At 44.1% G+C, this 14187-nt stretch overlaps 1 protein-coding gene across 5 annotated transcripts in view; it reads left to right on the top strand.

Moving 5' to 3' along the window:
- The window catches only part of FAM110B (family with sequence similarity 110 member B), a 139664-nt gene that overhangs the window by 101935 nt on the left and 23542 nt on the right, over window positions 1-14187 (top strand). Inside the window, exon 5 of one of the 5 annotated variants that reach the window (XM_057532287.1) lies at window positions 10285-10488. The exons of the other annotated variants lie outside the window; for them this stretch is intronic. The gene's annotated coding sequence lies outside the window, so the exon portion shown is untranslated. The remainder of the gene's footprint in view (window positions 1-10284; window positions 10489-14187) is intronic. 5 annotated transcript variants of the gene reach the window in all.

The raw sequence follows: 14187 nt of genomic DNA, 5'->3' as shown, positions 1-14187 counted from the left end.
TACTACTAAATGCTATGATTAGAAAAAAGAAATTTATCTTTATTTATTTATGAACTGTACTTATGACATTATTATGCACTTTAATTTGTAGAGGACAAAAAAGGAAAGGAACTGGTTAAGACAATTAAAATGTAAATTTCTCCTATGGAGAATCAGTGAAGAAATAAATAATAAATAAATGATCTCAGTTGGAAATGTTACCCTGATTTATGTATAATGAAAATGTAATTCAGTTTTAAGTAAAGATAACAGTATTCCAAGTATATTTTACCTGGCAGCATTATTTTTCTCATAATTTCTTTCTTTAGCATAAATCAGAGCCCCTGGACCAAGGATTCTTTTTATTCTGGAAAAATTATGTCAAAACTTGATGTGGCCTGTGTCATTGGCCAAGTATTAAACATCCTTTTTTATTTCAAATGCAGACCAACAGAGGGAAGAAAATCAGATTAAAACAAGTGCATTTTTTTTGTTTTTGTGAAAATTTCCACAGAAAGTCAGTTATATATTAAGCATTTGCATGTGTCCCTTGAACAGTGCTGTAAATTGTGCCAAACACTTTAAGGAATGACACAGAAGGGGAAACACTGGTGGTTACTGTTCCCCAAATCAAAAGTTCCTCTTTAAATAGCTCTGAAAGATGCTATGGGAAAATAGATTCCAAATTATAATAGGCCAAATAGAAAATCTCTTCTAAATGTTATTTTGGAACTTAACTTTTCTGAAGATAGCTTTATTTCTAATTCTCTAAAGTGGATTTGATTGGATATTGTTACTTGATTATAGCAATTTGTAAATTTTAGGTTAGGAAAAATGTTGGACTTTTGAATTATGTGAATTTATTAATCTTTATAAAAATAATTTTATGTTTGCAATTCTCTGCATCTCTTTTGCAAACAGAAAGCAACATTCTAAATACACACATTGATTTTGTGCCAGACCCAACCCCCATCTACCTGTAAATTTAAAAAATAATTCTGTGCTCAGAAAATGGCCCTCTCAATATAATGCCATGAAAATACACTCTTCACTCCTAAACTGTCCCTCCAGTGCCTATTTGACTTATATTTAATGCGGATTTTTAAAATTTGAACCTAAGTAGATTAGAGGAAGGAATTGTGAAGGGGTTGGGAGACTTCTGGACACAAGAGTAATGACAAGACAGTTCATAACTAATGGCCTCGTTCCGTGAGGAGTACCAGAAATCTGGGAAAGCGGACACCTGCAGACAGCGTTTACATGTACCGTAGTCATGTGCTGGCCGTGAATGATCAATAAACAGGTGCAGAAGTGTATAAACTACTTCTAAAAGATCCCATCACAAATGCTTCTTTAAGCAAACTGTTTAGACCCTTACGTAAACATGTGGTGAGTCAGTAGAAGGGCTTCCCTTTTCTGTGTCCTCACAGGTGTGCACAGGCCCCTGACTCCCTGACTCCAGGAGCTACTGGAGGGCCTAACACTGCATCCTCTCAGCCATTCACTGAGGCCAGGTTTGTCCCTGACCTCGTGCTCTGCACTTTCTGTGTCTTATCTAAGAAACAAATTCACCCATGGATATCCGGATAGCCATAGCTCGGATTAGTTACACTTAACAGCAAAAGGCCATGGGTAAAAAAAAATATAACTCTGTTTTGGGTTGTTTTTAGTACAGTTTACAATTATAACAATATTAAAGTTTTTTGTTTTTTTTTTTAAACATCTTTATTGGAGTATAATTGCTTTACAATGGTGTGTTAGTTCCTGCTTTATAACAAAGTGAATCAGTTATACATATACATATGTTCCCATATCTCTTCCCTCTTGCATCTCCCTCCCTGCCACCTTCCCTATCCCACCCCTCTAGGTGGTCACAAACCACCGAGCTGATCTCCCTGTGCTATGCGGCTGCTTCCCACTAGCTATCTATTTCACATTTGGTAGTGTATACATGTCCATGCCACTCTCTCACCCTGTCACATCTCACCCCTCCCCCTCCCCATATCCTCAAGTCCATTCTCTAGTAGGTCTGTGTCTTTATTCCCGTCTTGCCACTAGGTTCTTCATGACCTTTTTGTAGTGAGGTGGATGGAGTTAGAGTCTGTCATACAGAGGGAAGTAAGTCAGAAAGAGAAAAACAAATACAGTATGCTAACACATATATATGGAATCTAAGGAAACAGTATTAAAGTTTAAAATTAGTATCTTCCCATCAGTAGCTTACTTAGTCATTTTTACAAGTAAGTTCTAATTCACTTTTGCTTGAAAAATGATGACTGTCACCTTGTGTAAGCTAGACTTCCAAAGTCTGAGTGCCCCAGTCTGTCCTTGAACATTTGTTTGTATCGCTCATAAGGATCCCCACGCATCCTGCGGCTACACCTCACTGCTGGAACTGCCTGATCCAGCCTGGTTCTAGATGAGCGCTGATTCCCATCAAGCCTGGAAACAATTTCTAGCAATGTGTTCCCAGGAACATCCCGAGAGGAGATATCATCTGGCTTTATGGCTTTAAGGGATCTTTTAAAGTTTCCTGCAAAAGAAGAAAACAAATCTCTGACTGAGAGTGATTCGTTGGTAAAGCAGGGTCCTGTGGGTACAGATCTTTGACGGCGTTTCATAGGTATCTATATCCACAATTGCTCTGGACTCAGGTCTTGGCTAAAACTCAGCAAGCAAAGGAAGAAGGTAAATGTCAGAGGAGAGTATAAGTGACTTCTCCAGCATTTTTTAAAAGGCTCACACTCACTCCTAGCCTCTTTGTTTTGGTATTCTGTGTTTTTTTTTTTTTTTTTTTTTTTTAAGAAATATGGTCAGTCTTTTTTTTTTTTTTTTTTAGAAATTCACGTTCTTATTTATTGATTGATTGATTGATTGCTGTGTTGGGTCTTCGTTTCTGTGCGAGGGCTCTCTCTAGTTGCGGCAAGCGGGGACCACTCTTCATCGCGCTGCGCGGGCCTCTCACTATCGCGGCCTCTCTCGTTGCGGAGCACAGGCTCCAGACGCACAGGCTCAGTAGTTGTGGCTCACGGGCCCAGTCGCTCCGCGGCATGCGGGATCTTCCCAGACCAGGGCTCGAACCCGTGTCCCCTGCATTGGCAGGCAGATTCTCAACCACTGCGCCACCAGGGAAGCCCTGGTATTCTGTGTTTTAACGTAACTCACATCCTGCCCTGCCTTGAAAGTCATCCACGAACTTAATAAGTTTGCTCTAGCCTGCCCTCTGGGTCTTTAATGAGCAAGTCCTGTCCCTTAAGAAGGGAAGGACTCACTACTAGCTCCAAGGCTAATATTTGTACAGGGAGACGCCGTTTTCCCAGATTACTGCCGTGATGTGAGATGGACTCAGAAGGCCTGACAGATTCTGTCTATGACTGGTCGCCTTTCCATGACAAGGGATAGTATCAGCCCAGGAGGATTCTCCCAGAAGCCATAGTTGCTGTCCCTCAAGTGCAATAGATTTATATTTAATAATTAATTATTCTGGTAACGAGACAAGAATAAATTACACATTTCCAGGAACTCTCAGGACTTTCTTTGAAAGCTGTAGTTAAGCGTGACCCTCAGAAAGAGACACTGACACTCTCCGCAGGCATGGTCGTCCCCGACCCCGGGGCCTCCCTCATCACAGCCAACCTCACACTGGCCTCGTGGTTTGCGTTCTTGAAAATGAGACTTCACGCCGATCTCTCTTGAACCTCAGGAGTGGGATGCAAGCCTTCTCCTCCCAGACTGACACAACAAAGAGGGTTTCTTAGTTACCTGCATGGGTCGGGGAGGTGTTAGACGCATTTGCTGGCCCTGGGGTGAGAGACAAACCCACAGGTGAAGTAACCAGCGTTCAGTAAGGGTTAATTATCCATGTGAGTCAGGCACTGTTCTAAACGTTTTGCACGTGTTAATTTATTTCATCCCGATTTCACGTTCCTAGGAGACCGGTCATATCTCTTTTTACAGATGAGGCGATTGAGACGCAGGGAATTGAAATATCTTGCCGAAGGACATTTAGCTGGTCAGGTAGAGGCCGTATCTAAACCCAGCAGGTGCCTCTCCAGACTCTGTGCTGTGCTGTCCTCGGGTTTCAGGCAGCATGAGAGACGGTCTTAACTGGCATCAGACCCCAGAGAGGCCAAGTGCTCTTGTTGTTTTTTTAATTTGTAGCTGCATCACTGTAAATTCTGGGGAACTTGACCTTCCTCAGAACCTGTGACTCACCTTGACGAACACTGTTTTCTGAACTATTCCATTGCTCACCTACTCGTGCCCATCCCCACACCCTATCCCAGCCAGTTTCTTAAAGTGACTTCCCTGGCTCGTTTTCCATTTTCTTTAGGACTACAGAAGGGAATTCCCCTGCATGTCCTCGTAATGTTCTGCACGTAATGTTAGCGGAAGCAAAACAACACAGTGATTATGAACTGGGATTTGGAAGTGAGACGGGCCTGGGCTGGAATCCTAGTTTGGCCATTTGGCTGCACTTGGAACTTGGGCAGGTTCACCGGGTATCTGTAGACGTGTGTGTCCCAGGCACTGCTCTGGGCTCTGGAGACTCAGAGAATAGACAAAGTCTGCTCCAGTGGAACTGAATACTAGTGTAGGAGACAGACAGTGAACAAAGGAAGATACAGCAAGTCCCCTACATACGAACCTTCAAGTTGCAAACTTTCAAAGATGCAAATGTGCGTTCTCAGGTCCAATCACGTAAGTTAGTACACGTGTCTGGCGTTCATTGCCACGTGCATGCATCCTCTACAAGTGGTTGTGCTTTTGTGTACTTTACTGTGCAGTACTGTGTAGAGCACAGTAGTACAGTATCTTTATTTCAAGCCCAGGATGTCCGGAAGCAAGCGTAAAAGCAGCGGTGATGTAGCTGGTCCTGTACTGTACTTTTCAAGGTACTGTACTGTAAGATTAAAAATGTTTCCTTTATTTTTTGTATTTGTTTTTTATGTATGATCTGTGTGAAAAGTATTATAAACCTATTACAGTAGAGTACTATATAGCCAATGGTGTTAGCTGGGTACCTAGGCTAACATTGTTGGACTTAAACAAAGCGCTCTCAGAACGGAACTCGTTCGTATGTAGGGGACTTAACCGTACAATAATCCTGTCGGCTCCACCTTTAATATACATCCAGAAATTGACCAGTTCTCCCCACCCCACTACTGTCACCGAGCTCCAAACCCCTGGAATCATGGTGAGAGCCGGTTTGCTGGTCCCTGCTTCCATCCTGGGCCCTGCAGACTCTTCTCAGCAGAGCATCGGAGGGCCCCCTCCAACTCCTGAGTCCAAGCCCTCACTCCAGCGGCGCCGGCTGTGTGCGGGAGAGTCGTGGTCCTGCAGCAGCCCCTGGCGCCCGCCTCCCTCCTCTCATGCCAGCCACGCGGGGGCCTCCGCACTCGTCTTCCCCCTGCGTCTCTGTGATCCCTCCCTCAACTCCTTCACAGCTTTGCCGAGATGTCCCCTTTCCAGGGAGGCCCTACTGTCTGACATGTAGAACCTTGCCGGAATGCAGGAGGAGCTGACTTAGCCATTGAACATACAAACATGCCCGCCCTAAAGTTCAGACCAGATGTGTGTGCCTTCACACTTCGGGTCGTCCTGTGACCTGGCCGTAGAATAATAAATCAGCCCATTTCAAAGGTCTTGGGAGGCCTCTTCCTCGCAGACACTGAGATTTGGATGTGTCATGACAGTTAACCCAGAGATTATGAAAGAGTGAACATTCAACCTCTTAGGAAGAGATACGGAAGAGACAAGCAAATGACCTTATTCTTGTCCAGAACAGAATTTATTCCATTTCAGGCTTGTGATTCTGGATTCCAGAGGCTGGAGGATATAACGAACTGGAAAGCATCTGGAATAGTTTGTTAACTCAAAACCATTTCGAGCTTCTCCTTAATGCGATGCACACGGCATTTGGGGGCTGCCTCTAGGAGTCTAAGCCTAGCAGCTCCCTCAAGACCTAAAAAAAAGCAAGTGAGAAGTCCAGAAAGCACATGTCTCATGACCCCATGGGATGGCTTAAAGCAAAGAGCCTCTTTTGTAACAAGTTTATTTTATAGCTTTTTTGTGCAGCTCTGTCCAAAATCCCTTAAGCAGGAAAAATAAAATAAAACAGAATCGATAGTAGGTAAACCAATTAGGGAATCTAAGTGAAGTCACTTCTCTGAGTCTAACAAAGCAGGAAGCAAGCCGACGCCATGAGAAGAGTCGATAGGGTTCTGCGCTGGGCTTTCCTAGTGGCAGCTGGACGCAGAGTCAGGAACAAAGAGCCGTTTGTTCAAGTCCGCTCCCCAGCGGGACAGCCCGTGGACTAACATTCAGGAAAAGAGCTGGGGAAACTTAGAGAGAGGAAAGGTGCAGAGGTCTCAGTCTTACATGTAAGCACAGAGAGACAGAGCTATTGCCAAAAGGGGGGGGAGGGGAGCAAGTTTGGGGGTGTCCTTAACCTCTGGGGACCTTGGTTTCTTCATCAGGCAGATGTGATCATGGCCCTGCATGGTCCCATTCGTGTTCCAGCTCCACTTCTTTCTAGCTGAGGGGCAGCGAGCGTTTTCTTGGGCAAATTCTTGAGCATCTTAACATCTTGGGGCCTCGGTTTCTTCATTTGTAAAATGAAGGCTCATAATAGCTCCTGCCTAATAGAACTGTTGGGGGGAGTTGGTGTGTGAATATTTGTAAAGCCCCTTCCAGCTGACCTGATGCACAGTGATACCAGCCAGGGGTGATTTCTCTGATCATTGCTGCATGTAGTAGGTACCTAATGAGTACTTACATCAATAAACACGGTCTGTCTTTATAACCAGGAGGCATCTTTGCAATTTCCTTATTTAATCTGCGTTAAATTTAATAGAGACCCAGGTTTCCTCTTTCATTAGAAAACACAAAGAGATTAAGTACAGGACAGCATTTTTAAAAAATAAGTCAAAAAGTATCTGTCTTTATAAATACTTATGCAATATTGGGAAATCTCTTGTCCTCCAAAATGCCAGTATCAGAAAGATTCTAGAGTGAGATCCTTAGATATGAAAATGATATATCCTGCGTGCACAGATGTCGTTAAGTTTTTAAAATGTTTCCCAGTTATAATCAATCTCTTTACTGATAATAATGCCATTTCCATAATCCCGAGGGACTTAATTGGACATATTCCTTTTCTCTCCTCCTCTCTGCGCCGACCTTGTTCTGTGACATCATTTCCACGCCTTTGATGAATGAGCTCATTCTGTCTTGGAAAGGCCTATCTCACTAGTGGGGGCCATGCAGGTTGATAAAACCAAGAAGCAAGCATTGGTCTCTGGAGACTCATGATCAGGGAAACCAGCCTCACATTCCAGGGTGTTCAGATTTCAAGCGCTCTTCCCATCCTGAAACTGGCCGTCTTGTTTTGCAGGACCAAATGGGACACCAGGGCGCTGTATCAGAAGGTCTGTGCTGGGAGGTTTAGTAGGTGGCTGGCTGGGATGAAAAACTTCATCGCAAATGATTACTTCTAAGCAGGGGGTCCTCAGGGAGGCATGTGTGGCCATGGTACAAGGAGCCAAGAAGCTTCCAGAGAGGCTGCACTAAGGAGATTTTGACTCAACACACTCTTACTTCCAGCTGCAAATCAGCAAGCTCTGCAGCAGCTTCAGTTGTGAACATCTTCCAGGCCACTTAGGTTAAAAACTCCAAAGATTCCCTCTTGAACCTTAAAAGCGTGGTTTGAAAAGTACCTCTTTTTTACAGCTTAGACATGCAGATGTTAATTTGGTGTGCAACCCGGGAAAAACTGTTTCCCTTTGCTATTCTAAAACAAGTAACAATAATAATAATGATAACACTTAAAAAACCGCTCAACCATATTTGTGCTTCTAGCCTTACAATCTCGTCTTTCAGTTCTCATTTTAACATTGCCTACAGACATAAGTTACTTTAAACATTCAGAGTGACTGTTATTCATGATTTTTCTGAACAAGTGGGATAATGGTATCCTCCAAAAACTCAAGAGATGTGCCCATCCACACGCCTCTGTCTCAACAGCAGGACTCAGCCCAGGACGGAGGAATAAAGATCGGGCAGCATCACTGAAGAAAGTTAATGTTTCTCTTAATTGGAGTGTGAGGGGGAAACGTGGTATGTCAGTTTCTCATTGGGATAGAAGATCTAACACAGCAACTCACTTGCTTCTCACTGGTAAGGGTTTGAAAAATTGGTTGAAATAGATTCTTTACTTTTCATGTGGGTCCTTGTAGCCTTCTTGTGGCAAGTGGCCATAGAACGTATTCAGAGAGCCCCAAAGGCCCTGGTCCCTCCTGATGGCCCGTCAGCAGACACTGCAGGCTGTGCTGCTTCTCCGGCTGCCCTTGGGCAGGAGCGTGGCCGTGGCTCTGGTGTGTGTTTACCATTCTCCGCATCCTGCTAAGTGCTTTGCACTTGTTACCTCGTTTTCAACCCGCAGGCATCCGGTAAGGTGGCCTGTGTGTGCTGTTCTTTTACTGTCAAGAAAGCCGAGGCTCTGGTATAGGTAAATAACCTGCTTCAGGGACATGCAGCCAGTGAGCGATGGAGCCCAGGGTCAAGCCAAGTTCATGCTTACGTCCGGTCAGCATTTGCACTGTCACCGAACAAGTGAGCAAAACACCCTGCTTCCCACACTTGCGTCCCTGACTCCAAGGGCACCTTGTGCCAGGGCACGTGGTTTCTGGTAGGACGAGGACTGGGAAAAGGCACGTGGCCTGAGCGCGTTTAAAGAAGATAGCCAAACTGCCTGCGCCCGTGAATATTTTATCACTATGCAGGGTGCCCTGAACGTAACGCGCTGCCTTCCTCCTGACATGGCTTTGGGAAATCTTCATTACGCCTCCCTTTTTCTGGGTGCTTCCCTTTTGATCTGCCTGACCGAGGTCTCCTGGTCTGAATTATCCTGTTAACTGTTTAGCAGGATGGTTAAACAGTTTAGTGAAGAGTGATGGGGGATGTAGGAATAAGAAAATAACCCAGCGATACTCAGTATCTAGCAGGAGGAATCCCAGGCGGGGCACCTCGGGAAGGACGCCTGGTATTTCAACAGGTAACTTCTTTGTCTGTAGTTTATTTTTGAATCAGAACACGTGTTTACAGACGGTAGGATCCCACCCCAGAAGTAGCTGCCCCTTTGCTGTAGCCCAGGTTCAGTGGTCGAGAACTCAAAGGGGGATTCCCAGCCCATATTGTTGACGTTTTTGACTTACCTACCCAAGAGTGGAGTGGTAAAGAATCCAGCATTTTAAGTGCACGCCTCTGGGATCCATGCAGTTCCTGAGGTGGGGAAACAGAAGGGATGTGACGGGAGGGAGTTCTGTAAAACACAGGAGGGCAGGCTGGAATCAGTCAGCCAAGGTCATCGTCCATTGGACACGTGCCTCGTCCATCCGGGCAACAACACGTGAGCGGAGCCTGAGGACTGGTGTTCGGAGCGTCCACCGGGGGAAGCGCCAGGTTAGGGGTGCTCAGTGGGAGCTGCTTTGGGGGCATGTGAGAACCACGTGTCTCCCCCTTCTTCCCATTTGACCATTCAGTCATTTGACTATTAACGACGCCCCCTGGAGATACTGAGGGGAATAACAGAGGCTGCGATGTCCTCATGGGGCTCGCGTCCTGATGCAGGAGACAGATGATAAAGGAATAAGAGTTCAGTCCGTGACAGGTTTGTGCAGAAAAATAAGCATTGTGAGAGGACGGGGAGAGATGGGAGACCAAGTGCCGCAACTGCTGGAGGGAAGAGGTGACATCAGAGCAGGGATGGGAATGAGGTGAGCCAGTGGGGTCCTGGACTCCTTTGTCCCTGTGCACACACCGCGGATGCAGCTTAAATTGTCTCACTGACAGAGACACATACTAAAGCCTTTGGTTTATCCTAACGTAGGTCTGAGAAGTGTGGTAAAGATCATCACATCAAGAGAAAGCGATTTGAATTGTATTCAGTGTTAGGGTCCCAGATCCCAAACATCTATCTGAGAATGCTCTATATATAAAGTTTCGAAAATTTTCATCTGTACTGTACACAGGTGCAGCGTTTCAAGCTCATTTTTTATTGTTTTATCACTTGAATTGCCCAGGGAATAGCCAGACAGCAGAAATAATGTAACGTGTAGAGTCTTTATAATTAGTTTATGTTTTATGTTAACTCGATGAGGAACAATGTAACATAGCTACACACTCCGCTATGTACACAATTAATTTATGTGCTGCAACCGAATTTTTCTTTTCGAAAACTGTCCTGTTTTGTAGAGTTCCTGATGGCCTCTTTCTGTCTTTTACCTTACTTTCTAATCTACCTAGAGTCAGTCTGTATCCCAGATGTTCCAACATTTCTGCCATACGCCTCTGAATAATATTTCACGAATACTCACACATCTTCTGGAGCGTTTTCTCCCGGGGCCATTCCAAGCCCAGTTGCTCTGAGCTGCTCAACAGCTGCTGTAACTTCTCATCGACAGAACCCGAGAACCGACCTTGGCTGCTTCTTGGGACGCGGCGTAGGGGGTAAGGAATCCCCCCTCTTTTCTTGGGTTGCTGTATCTTTTCCTTCCAGGTTTATACCCCCGTCTGACAAAGCACATGCTCTGTAAGCCTCAGTGCCTGGGAGGTCTATTTTTGAATTCTCACATGTCTGAAAAGTGTCTTTACTCTGTTCTTCAGCTTGAAGAAGGATGACCTGGGCATAAAATTTTAGGTTAAAAAGTATTTTCCCTCCCTTGTGAAGACTTGGTGCCATTGTTTTCTAGAATCTAGTGCTGGGCATTCGGGCACCTTATGTTTCCTGCTTTGTGAGATCTCTTTATCCTAATGATCTGAAAGTTCACAGCGACATGAGTCTTACTGTGGACTTTTTTTGTTTGCTTCTTTACTCTTTGGACTGCTATTTCTGGCTCTGGATGCCTGGACCCTTCCATCTGACTAACTTTTTAGTGTTATTTCTTAAATAATTTCTCCCCTTCCATATTCTGTGATCTCTTTGCCTAGGGTTTTTAATTATTTGAATATTGGACCTTCTGGATGGATCCTTGCATCTTTGTCATCTTTTCTTTCTTATTTTCTAACCTCTGTTCTTTTGCTCTACTTTCTGAGAGATTTCCTTGATTTTCCTTCAAATCCTCCTATGGAAGAAATCTTTATTTCAATTAAATATTTGATTTCCAACTCTTATTTTTGCCTCTTTTTAATTTTTTTTTTTAAGAACATCAGGTTTTTATTTTAGGGCTTCTGTAGCCTCACTTATTTCTCTAGATGATATCCTAGACTTTTTGAAGTTTTCTTCAAATGTCCTTTGAATTTCTCATTTTCCTCCCAGTTTCTTTTTTTGTTTCTGTTTGATGACTTGAGTCTCTAGCTTTCATGTTAGATGCCTGACTGCCCGTTAACACTGAAAAGAGAGTTGCCGAGCATCAAGCATCGGGTGGGGAGCTCGGTGTGTGAAGGTGAGGGTTGTTGATGGCGGGACACGCTGGATGGGATCACACGCTGAGCCAGCTTTCTCCAAATTGGAACCCCTAAACCTCAGTAGGTGCCCCGTCCCCCCGTCCCAACACACACCCCTACCCAAGGCTGATCAGTTTTTTCAGAGAGAAAAAAGTGCTTTCCTTCCTGGAAAGCACCCTCTGTCCCACCGCTGGCACTGGGAGGGTGCAGGGGAGGAGGCGAGCTTCAGGCCCCTGCACCGGCACCTTCATTATAACTCAGTCCTGCTATTGCAGGAAGGGGGACCCTTTCCAGGGCCCGAGAGTGGGCTCTTGTCTAACACTCGGAAAGGAACTGTCCGAGGAGACACACGTGCTGACAAAGCAAGAGACTTCATTGGGAAGGGGCGCCCGGGCGGAGAGCAGGAGGGTGAGGGACCCCAGGAGGACGGCTCTGCCACGTGGCTCGCAGTCTCGGGTTTTATGGTGATGGGGTGAGTTGCCGGGTTGTCTCTGGCCGATCACTCTGACTCAGGGTCCTTCCTGGTGGCACGTGCATCGCTCAGCCAAGGTGGATTCCAGCGAGGAGGATTCTGGGAGGTTGGTAGGACATATGGGCTGGCGTCTCCTCTCTCCTTTTGACCTTTCCCGAATTCTTCCGGCTGGTGGTAGCTTGTTAGTTCCGTGCTCCTTACCAGGACCTCCTGCTGTGAGATAGCTCATGCAAGTGGCTACTATTGAGCCTGGCCTGGCGGGCAGTTTCAGTCAGTGGTTCCCCTAACACTGCCTTAGGCTGCTTTCTGCTCACCTGGGAGTCCTGTGGGCCACGCAGAGGTCACGGTGGGATCTCGAGCCAGCAGTACTGTGCTTAGAGTTTCATAAGCTCCATATTTTCAGCTGGGTTTCTAACCCTCTGCTCTGGGTCTGTCCTGCTCCGAGGTCTTGTCACTTTGTGGTGGTGGGAGTGATGCCAGAAAAATCACTCGCTTTTCCCTGGAATCTTCCACCAGACACTTAGAGTATAACTTCCAAGGCCCATTAGGTTAATTACTAGTCATCCTTCTGCTTTGTGTCTCTTGCTCTTTTTGCCTTTTTTAAATTTTATTCTCATTGTAGCAGGGTCTGGGAATGAAAGGAGATAAACAAAGGCAGTCACACTACTGTTTTGAACCAAAAGTAACGTTTGGGATTTTTTTCACTTTATGTATATTTCACATTATTCAAATTATAGCCATCTGTTGTGTGAGCTAATAATAGTCCCCCTAGGATGCTTCCATCTTTAGAAACCATTGTGCAGAAAAAGCTAAATCCTGTAACCCATCAACATGATATGGTAAAGATTTTATACAGTTAGTAATTATAAATTATTTGATTATTCACATGACTTCTGCTTTATAAAGATTAATTGAGAGAGAATTTGTCAGTTGTGCCAGACTTGGTTTTGTTGCTGTCCTGATTATAGATTCTGAGATACAGTTTCCTCGTGTACAGACACCCTTTGGAAGACAGACTAAAAGCGGATTTCTAAGTTAATTAATAGTGTTTGTGACAGGGATTCAATTTTGTTCTATTTCTGTGGAAAATGTGTTATTCTGACTCCTTACAAATGAGGAGGATTTGCTAGCCATATAGGGAAAGGGTTTTTAATTTTATATCCTCTTTTACATCTCTGTTAATCTGCTTTACCTTATCTCTGGTATCTATTTCAGTATTTTATTTTGGGGAGGGGGTGGAGTGATCCCTGATTAATTAATAAAAGTGTCAACCTAGAGAAATTGAAAATGGAAGCATTCAGCCCTTAAAAAAAAAAAAAAAAGACTAGGTTCCCAAGTGACATCTTCTTAGCCACAGGTCTAATAATTAGATTTAAGCTTATTCTACAGATTAGAGGCCATATATACTGGCAGAACCTTCAGAACTGGATTACTCAGTCACCCTGCAGTACGATGAATTGGACTCGAGGGGTCTTTTAAGTCCCTTCTGACTATGAAATCTGTGAAATCCTCTGCTTCCTTGATAGCGAGGCATAGTGGACTTGTAATAGATCCGTTCTTGGGTTGCTCTGTCTACCAGAAAAATTTATCCTCAAAGCCAAACAGATCTAACAGGCTAGCTTTAAATACAGATTGGGATTCCATATTACACTGCACAAGTCACTTTTTTCCTTAGACCTTTTTATTGACTTTGCTTACACTCTTTAAATCCCAGAAAAGCGTAATAGCCCATATCCTAGTGATATGTGTGTCAAGGGAGGTAGAAAACAAGAGGGATGCATCCTGAACTGGCCTGGGGCGTTTTTGAGACCTACCAAATGATAAGAAACCTGTTTGCTTATTTATTCATTTAGCATCACTAATTCTAGAACAGGTTTCCACATTTAAATAGAACTTAAATTTACAAAACAAGTGTTGTTTTTAAAACTTTGCCAATCACCTTATACACACCTCTATTAGCATGGTCATTTAAAATATAGAATTAATGAAGAAGATTTAGGAAAGGTCGAGTATATTTCTGAATCTTATTCTTCTTAGTAGACTATAGAGAAACTGAGGAATTTTAAAAGAAAAATGATTTATTCCTTTTAAGTTTGACCAACCAGTCAGTTCTGCCCCAAATCCTGTTCTTTGATGCTGACTTTAAAAAAATATATAGTTGACATGCAATATTATGTTAGTTTCAGGTGTGCTAGGTAGTGATTGGACATCTACGTACATTACAAGTTGATGCCGAAGATAAGTCTAGTAACCATCTGTCCCCATACAAAGTTACCACAATATTATTGACT

The sequence above is a fragment of the Balaenoptera acutorostrata genome, chromosome 17, assembly GCF_949987535.1.
Source record: "Balaenoptera acutorostrata chromosome 17, mBalAcu1.1, whole genome shotgun sequence".
In the NCBI taxonomy this organism is placed as follows: domain Eukaryota; kingdom Metazoa; phylum Chordata; class Mammalia; order Artiodactyla; family Balaenopteridae; genus Balaenoptera; species Balaenoptera acutorostrata.
This window is presented reverse-complemented; position numbering and strand designations above follow the sequence as displayed.